Genomic DNA, 8,633 nt, shown 5'->3' with positions numbered 1-8,633 from the left:
GCTGGACACCTTCAAAGGAGGGGCAAGATGTGAGATAAACATAGGATAATTAGTTGAGAGTTTGCATAAGGAGCAGTTAGATGCCTTGAACTTCTCCCCACCCCTGAAGTCCAATGATTCCAAGGAAATAGGAGGTTTGGTGATGGAGAGATCATGCCCAAGAGACTGTGGACTCAGGGATGATTCCAGGCACAGTTGAAGGTGGGCATGAGGCATGGGACAGAAGACAGCAGGACTGAGTGACCCTAACGGACCAGTCGGCTACTTGCAACCAGGCACAGTTCTAAGATGACCAAAAAAAAGGTGAGGGAATTTCCATGCAGCCCCCATACTCCCTCACTCTGCCCTATAACTAGAGCCCCTCCAGAAGAACAGAACCAAAACATGATAACATATGAATGTAATATATTCATTATAAAGAATCAGCTTACTTGAACATGGAGACCAATTAGTCCCGGATCTACAGTCAGCACGCTAGAAACCCAGGAGAGCCAAAGGGAGAGCTCCAGTTCTTGTCGGAGTCCAAAGGCAGGAGAGCGCCAACAGCCCAGGTAGTAGGCAGTCAGGAAGAGAAAGTGAATTCTCTTTAAAACAACATTTGCTCCTGTCCCTGGAGTTTCAGTGAATTGAGTGAGGCCTACCCACACTGCTGAGGGCACTCGGCTGCATTCAGTCTACTGATTCTGATAAGGAAAGTCTGTGTTCTGAGTGGCTGACAATCCAGCAGTGGAATCCCAGTCCCGGCCTCAGGGCCATTGCAGGCTTTCCCCTAGCCCCACGGGTCCCAGCTGTAAGAGTGGCACAGATACGGAAGTACAAGTATATGAGATAAGTGTGTAAGATACCCACTTTGTGCTTGGGGCTCAGACCTTGAGAGATTACTCTTTTCTGGGCCTGCCAGTGTGAAGTAAACCTCAGATCCTCCAAGGTCTCCGAGTATGGCTTGGTTCTTCTGCCAGAATCCAGTCCCTAACAATTCAAAAGTAATCTCATCCTGAAACGCTCACAGACACACCCAGAATAACGTCTGACCACGAATCTGGGCACCTGCGGCCCAGCCAAGCTGACACATAGAAGGAACCATCATAGACAGATATGCAGCATAGCCCAGAATAAAGGATAGGAAGGGTCCCATTAAGATAGAGAAATGAGGGGCGCCTGGGTGGCTCAGTGGGTTAAGCCGCTGCCTTCGGCTCAGGTCATGATCTCAGGGTCCTGGGATCGAGTTCCGAATCGGGCTCTCTGCTCGGCAGGGAGCCTGCTTCCCTCCTCTCTCTCTGCCTGCCTCTCCATCTACTTGTTATTTCTCTCTGTCAAATAAATAAATAAAATCTTAAAAAAAAAAAAAAGATAGAGGAATGAAAATGACCCATACCAAGGCACAACATGGTAAAAGCCCCAGTAGGGATTAAAAAAAAAAAAAAAATTAAAGCTTCCAGAAAGAAAAAGAAAGGTCATGAGGAAAAAGAGTATCGTTGAACTCTCAAGACCAAGGGTTGAAAGCTAATGAAGCAATGCCTTCAGAATTCTGAGGGAATATCTTGCCAACCCAATTTTCTGCACAGCTTAACAATCAAATATGAAGATAGAAAGATACTTGCAACCAGGCACAGATGTTTTCAAACAGGTAAATCTCCAAAAACTCTGCTTTACATCTTTTTTTCCCACCAGGAATTTCTGGAACATGTATGCTACCAAAGGAAGAGAATAAACAAAGAAAGTGGAAGACATGAGGAAGGAAACAAGAATTCCAACAAAGGAAAAAGGCAAATTGAATTTCTAGTGTCATGAGAAAGAAAATAGGAGGCTGACAAAATTTAGCCATTCTAGAGATCAACCAGTCTTGATAGAAATAGCAAGATGGAAGGGTCTGAGAGAGATGGCTCCATTAAGAGCAAAAACAAAAACAAAAATCACAAGAGAACTTGAGGTGCTTGACAATGTTGCTGGGAAGAGAATTGGAGAAGTATAAGAAAAATTATACTCATGCACATACAACTTCCATTCACACATACTAAAACAAAGCAAAACAAATAAATAAGCAATATTTAGCTCCTGGAAAGATAGAAGTACAAAAAAGAAATGTATACAATGCATTGCTTACTTGCAAGCAATATTTGCATAATTATAAAAACTGAATATTCATTTAATACAAAATTATGATTAAAATACACAGGGTTGGGGGAGAAGAACGTGTGTGTGTGTCTGTGTATAGGAGTGGTAAAAGAATATTAAGTCCTTCCATAATGGGAAGTCAGTACATAACGTCTAAAATTGTTTAATCAGTAGCTGCATACTAAAACTAAGGAGTAAAATATAAGCGGAGAAACAGCTATTGAATTAAAAATTGCCTCTGCCTTTGGGGAATCTAATTCTAGGGCCAACTACTGTTTTTTTGTTGTTGTTGATTGTTATCATAAATTTGGTGGTATTAGTTGATCTTCCAAAACACATCTGAGTATTTTTTGTTGCCCAAAATATTTTTATAACCAAAAGAAATTGTGTATAAGGTGATACAAAAGATATTTATGTTAAAGGTTTCCTTAAGCTTTCTGGAATAGGTTGAGCCCAGATAAACAAGATATGTTGATATTAATTACCTACTAGTTATTAATCACTATTTTCCTAATTCAAGTGGCTAAATACATTAGGACATATATTTTATTTAATCTTAATTTTATGTAATGCAAGAGCCTTCATAAAGAAATGAAGATCCCGGGGCGCCCGGGTGACTCAGTGGGTTAAGCCGCTTCCTTCGGCTCAGGTCATGATCCCAGGGTCCTGGGATAGAGTCCCGCATTGGGATCTCTGCTCAGCGGGGAGCTTGCCCCCCCCCCCCCCCCCCCCGCTGCCTGCCTCTCTGCCTGCTTGTGATCTCTGTCTGTCAAATAAATAAATAAAATCTAAAAAAAAAAAAAAAAGAAAAGAAATGAAGATCCCAAGAAATGGCTAAACCTGAGTGGTTTTATTCTCAGTTTGAAGACGAATGGAAAGTAGTGGGAAAATGTGGGAGGGTGAAAATGTACAAATTGAGAGTGCTAAACTGGGGGAAACTTAGCAATATTTCTTTGGATCCCTCTCAGAGTCCCTTTGTCTTTTTTTTTTTTTTTTTTTTTTTACGACAGGGATGGGGCAGGAGGAGCAGAGGGAGAGAGAGACTCTTCAGCAAGCCCAACACCCAGCACAGAGCCCAATGAAGGCCTCAACCTCCCAGCCCTGAGATCATGACCTGAGCTGAAATTAAGAGTCAGACACTTAACTGACTGAGCCACCACCCAGGTGCCTCTTCCTCTGTCTTTGAAAGAAAGGATGGGATGCTTCTTTTCTATGGGTATAGGGCTTCTCATATGAGGGGGTTTTGTTGTTGTTTTTAAAGTTTATTTATTTGTTTGTTTGAGAGAGAGCAGGAGTACGGGAACACAAGCCGGGGTGGGGGGAGGGAGACAGAGACTCCCCACTGAGCAGGGAGCCCAAGGTGGGCCTGGATCCCTGGACCCCGGGATCATGACCTGAGCTGAAGGCAGACGCTTAACTGGATTGACCCACCCAGGCGCCCCTCATTTGAGGGTTTTATGATCTAATTCAGGGCAGAAGGGAAGATCATTGAGTCTTTCCTTGCACCTACCATTTCCCAAATTCCTTGAGCTTAAAACATTCCATATGCCAAGGTGCCATATTTGGGAGTAGTGTGTTCTCAACCCTGTCACCATCATGAATTAAATGTATTAACTCTTTGAAATATTGTTGCTAAGAATCTTTATATAGAATCAGATAATTCTGTCATTTTAGTTCACTCTTTTACATGAATTTTCTACCATGTTCTCTTAATAACCATCAAAGGAAACAACCCTAGATTAATACTTTAAAAGTTAATGAATTATTTAGACATATCCTTTGGAGATATTTAGATATATCCTCTCTCATTTAATTTCCTCCCTCTAATCACTGTTGAAGTATTAATATCCAGTGTCAAAACCTTGGCTGAAATTTCTTTAAATTATCTTTGTGTAAGTAATACTCTTCAAATAAATGTAGTTGTGCAGAAAACAAGCTGGAGGAATATATAACAAAAAGCCTACAGTATCTGGTAAGTGACATTGGGGAGGGTTTTCTAAAATGTTTGCTAGCATCTGTTATTTTTATAATCAGAATATATCTCTGTATAAGCATGTGTATGTGTGTATATAGAACGAGAGGTTGCACATAGTAGGTTTGGGCTCTATTACTGCTCTTCTTTCTGGTCTTCACCTTGATCACAAAAGGGTTTCATGAGTATAAACCTGCAAGGATTTCCTGTTGAACTTCACATGGCATTCTAAGATATGATTTAGCTATTCTGACCAAATGACTCTGAACCGAGGGGACCAAAGGCAGCTGCCCTGCTTGAGACTGTTAGACCCAGGCTGGGGTCAGCATGTTAACGGTGTGGTGAGGAACGTCCACGCTAGGCTAATGGGCAATCACTCGTCAGTCCACAATCAGCCACAGCAAATACATGTGCAAACATGGAAATGAACTTTACACAATTAAAAAACAAACCAACACATGAATTATTATTAATTAATAAGCAAAATATATTTCAGCTAATTTTTTTCTTCTTCTTCTCTTGTTAGGCCATTTTATGTTGACCAGCATATAGAAGTAGCAGAATTTCATCTTTTTGGTTTTGCCCTCCTGGAGAGGAAGAATCTTTTTCTTCCTTTCTTTTTTATAAAGCTTATTTATTTTTTTAAGTAATCTCCATACCCAGTAAGGGCCTGAACCCATGACCCTGAGATTGCAAGTCCAAGTTCTTCTTGGACCAACCAGACACCCCCATAGTAGCCCTTCTTAGCTGAGAAGACCCAGACTTGGTTTTTTTTTTCCCTCTAATTTCTAGGACAAACCACTAAAGGATTCTTGGTCTCATGTTCGCAGTTTTCACATTATTATTCCAGTCCTTGGCACACACTTAAGAGACCCTAATAGAGTTCTGCAGATAATTCATGGTGGCATTGGGACTAGAACTGTTTGATAATCTCTGCTCTGCACCTGCCTCATACGTGTATGTGCAGGTCCTCTAATTCCTATGTTGAAACCTACCCCCCACTGTGGTGGTATTTGGAAGTGGGGCCTTTGGGAGAGCATTAGGTCATGAGAGTGGAGTCTTCACAAATAGGACTAGTGCCCTTATAAGAGAGACCCCAGGGAGCTCCCTTCTGCCAGGTAAGACACAGTGAGGAGATGGCCATCTCTGTCCTCCCCAGAGATCAAATTCTTCCAGCGCTTTCAGAAAGGTGAGAAATAAATATTTGTTCCTTCAACCATCAGGTCGTTGGTATTTTTGTTATAGCAGCCCAGATGGACGAAGACACATGGGAGATAAAAGAATCTTTGGAGTCCCCTTTGACAACTCTCAGTCTCTCCTGACCCATAGCCAGTCCATTAGCAAGTCTTCCCATCTGACACTCCAAAATCTGTTTCTAACGGGCCTGCCTCTGTCCAGTTTCACCACCGTTTTGGTCCTGGCTCTCAGGGGAGGTGTCCCAGAGAACTGCTGTAACAGCTGTAATTTTATTTTTGTTTACTCTGGTGTGTTTACCACATAGCAACCAGAGTGACCCTTCTAAAGCACAAATTTGACAATGTCTCCTTCGTATTTTGCTATTAAAAATGTTTAACGTCAGGTTTGTTGAGGTATAATGTATATAACAGTAAAATTCACCCCTTTAAGCGATACAGTTCCTTGAAGTTTAACAAATGTACACCACATCCACAATATAGAGAAATTCCTTTGTCCCCCAAAGTTCCCTTGAGCCCCTTTGTAGCCAAACCTTTCTCAACCCACAGCCCCTGGCCACTGATCTGTTTTCTGTCTTTAGAGCAGTACCTTTTCCACAATGTTACAGAAGTGCAATCACACTATATGTAGCCTTTTTGAGTCTGGTTTCTTTCACTTAGCAGAAAGCATCTGAAATTCATTCATTAGCCGCATGTGTCAGGTCTTTCCTCTTTATTGCTAACTGGTATTCCAGCAATTATAACTCATTATCCATCATCCGTTGGTAGACATTTGAGTTGTTGCCAGGTTTGGGTGACTACAATGAAAGCCACATTTATGTTCTGGTTTGTTGGATTTTTTGGATGGAGAGACTTAATGTATCCATTTCTCTTGGTAAAATACATAGGAGTGGGATTTCTGGGCAGTATATAGTAAATGCATGTTACATGTTACAAGAAACACTCTCTGCTTTCCAAAGTGGCCATACCATTTTGCATTCCCACCAGCAGGGTATGAATTCCCGGGGCTCCCCATCCTCCTCAGCACTTGGTAATGTCAGGTTTGTTCACTGGAGCCATTCTGGTTTTAACCTGCATTTCCTTAATGATTAACGTTGTCGAGCAGCTTTTCATGTGCTTCGTTGCTACCCATCTCTTTTCTTTGGGGAAGTGTCCAAATTCGCCACTTACCAAAAAAAGAAAATTGTTTTGTTACTGAGTTGTATTGTTATTATTTTAAACTTAAAAATCCTGAATAGATAATACACTCACATAGTCAAAAAACCAGAAATGTTCAAAAAAGTCATTCATGTGCCCTCTAAACCTCTGACTGCGCCGCTTTAGAAAACATTCTCATTAACTTGTGTTTCCTTCCAGAGTTTCTTTAGGTAAATACAAATATATATTCCTATCTCCTCTCCATTCTTACAGATATAACATACTATGTAGACGTTCAGCATCAGTATTTCCTGGAATGCGTCCTCATACAGTGTGTTTTTACCACTGCGTGTGATTCTACTGTGGGGATAAGGCTTATTTAGCCGGTCCCCAACTGATGGATGTTTGTTTCCAATTACTTCTTTACAAATAACACTACATACAATGAATAACCTTCTACAGAGGTTCTTTGGTAATGTAGGCAGTTTTATCTGTAGGCTATATTCCAGAAGTAATTTTCAGATTACTATTTCTTCAAGTATGACTATGTTAACATCTATGTAAGTTTCCTCTGTTAATTTCAACTCAGCTCAAGGGCTTTGTGTGATCCCTATTTATAAAAAAGAAAACTGGTGTGTGGGGGGGAATGGGGTGGGAATAGGGAGGTTATAGATTGGGAGCTCCTCATATCTCAGACTCTACTTGCTAAGAAAGGTGTAGGAAGAGGAAGTGCCCCGGCCCACAAAGTTCCTCTGTGATACAGTGACATTCTTAACCCTGCCCCAAACCTGACTGTGTCTGTGTTCTGTTTATTTTACAGCAGATATCTCATGCTTCTATCTGTGTCTTTTGCTTCTGATCTCTATCTGACTAAAGAAAAATTTTTTTCTGATGTGTATTTCAGACTCACTAGCGATTTATGGCGTTTGCTCTTCATAAGTTTTTCTTCTGATCATCGCTCACCCTCAGTTAATTTGCTCAAGTGAAGAGCGAAATCTCGGGAGGAGATCAGCAAGAAGAAGAGCATTTAGCTTTATCAAATGAAGTGTTTCTGAATTTGATCATTCCCTTCTCACTCAAGGGGAAATTTAAGTTGTAGTAGTAACCTCTTTGATACTTGACAATCTCATTGATGGTCTCAGTTACTTACGTCTTAAAGGGCCACACCGACTTTAAATGCCCATTATTCCTTTAAACCTTATTCACATGCTAAAAGCAGAAGCTGAAGGCAAAACACAATCACCAACCAGACTGCCTTCTCATTAGCCCTGAATTTAACTGGAATCTTACCTTGAGTATTAAAGAGACCTTTTAATTTTGGCTTTCCTCTGTACACAGGGGTATTGTGGAAACTGGGAGCTGGTTGTTTAAGAGGACGAGACGATTGTGCAGTGAAGTCAGAGAGCTTTGCCCGCACATGTACCACTGGTTCACCTCTCCTGTCCAAGTTATTTTCAGAACAAAATGCTGCAAATAGAGACCATAATATTTTTCTTCCCACATTGTTTATTTCAAGAGACATGAGAACTATCACGAAGAAGATTCATAGGCTTAAAATGTAAACCCTGCAAGTCTGCTTTGTTTGAGTTTATGAAGATGTGATTGTGGGGTCTCTTCTTCCTGGGTCTCACCTCTGCCCTGAGAAAATGTCAGGTCCTGAAATTTATGGGAATTCTGACCTCAGAGGCCAGGAAGTGCCTGAGACTGGAGAAGGTGGGAAGCGTGGTGTTTGACCCTTGATGGGGTGCATTCCCAGAAGAGAAAATAATATTACCTGTAGCTCTAATTTCCACAGCACTGTTTTTAAACACGCAGAGATTTGTTGTTCTTGAAATAGCCCCAGGCATATGGAAGATACTAGATTTAAGTAACTTCCCTTCCTTTCCAAGTCCGAAGGCTGGAAGCTTGTCATTTTATCTGGAGGGGAAAAAAAAAATTCCTTGAAGCCATTAGAAAATCCCTTGTCTTAAAAATGTAGACACAAATTGCCCATGCACAGTACAAACAAAGTTTTAGGGACACATGATTGATTTTAGGTTGAAATTTACTGGGAACAATTTTATTTCAAAAAATCAATTTTTGCCATTTCTATTAAGCTGACAAGGACAAGGCTGAAAGAAGCCTTAGAGAAGTCATGAAAGCTCCAGATTAAAAAATATTTTTTAAATGGTCTCATTGAGAAATTTTTCAAATAAGAGTCACACTTGAATGAATGA

At 40.8% G+C, this 8,633-nt stretch overlaps 1 long non-coding RNA gene across 3 annotated transcripts; it reads right to left on the bottom strand.

Moving 5' to 3' along the window:
* Positions 1 to 437: 437 nt before the first annotated feature.
* Positions 438 to 8,334, bottom strand: LOC116597661. Of its 3 annotated transcripts, none has more exons than XR_004288727.1 (4): positions 8,192 to 8,334; positions 7,708 to 7,884; positions 5,870 to 6,445; positions 438 to 788 (listed from the first exon to the last, which is right to left on the bottom strand). It is a non-coding gene; the product is annotated as an uncharacterized LOC116597661 (long non-coding RNA). The 3 variants fall into 3 exon arrangements; XR_004288726.1 differs by lacking the exon at positions 438 to 788 and having other exon boundaries at positions 5,659 to 6,077; positions 6,249 to 6,445; XR_004288725.1 differs by lacking the exon at positions 438 to 788 and having other exon boundaries at positions 5,659 to 6,445.
* Between the last annotated feature and the right edge of the window lie 299 nt (positions 8,335 to 8,633).

This window comes from Mustela erminea, chromosome 8 (assembly GCF_009829155.1).
Source record: "Mustela erminea isolate mMusErm1 chromosome 8, mMusErm1.Pri, whole genome shotgun sequence".
In the NCBI taxonomy this organism is placed as follows: domain Eukaryota; kingdom Metazoa; phylum Chordata; class Mammalia; order Carnivora; family Mustelidae; genus Mustela; species Mustela erminea.
The sequence above is the reverse complement of the archived record's forward strand: the minus strand, read 5'-3'. Positions and strand labels throughout refer to the sequence as shown.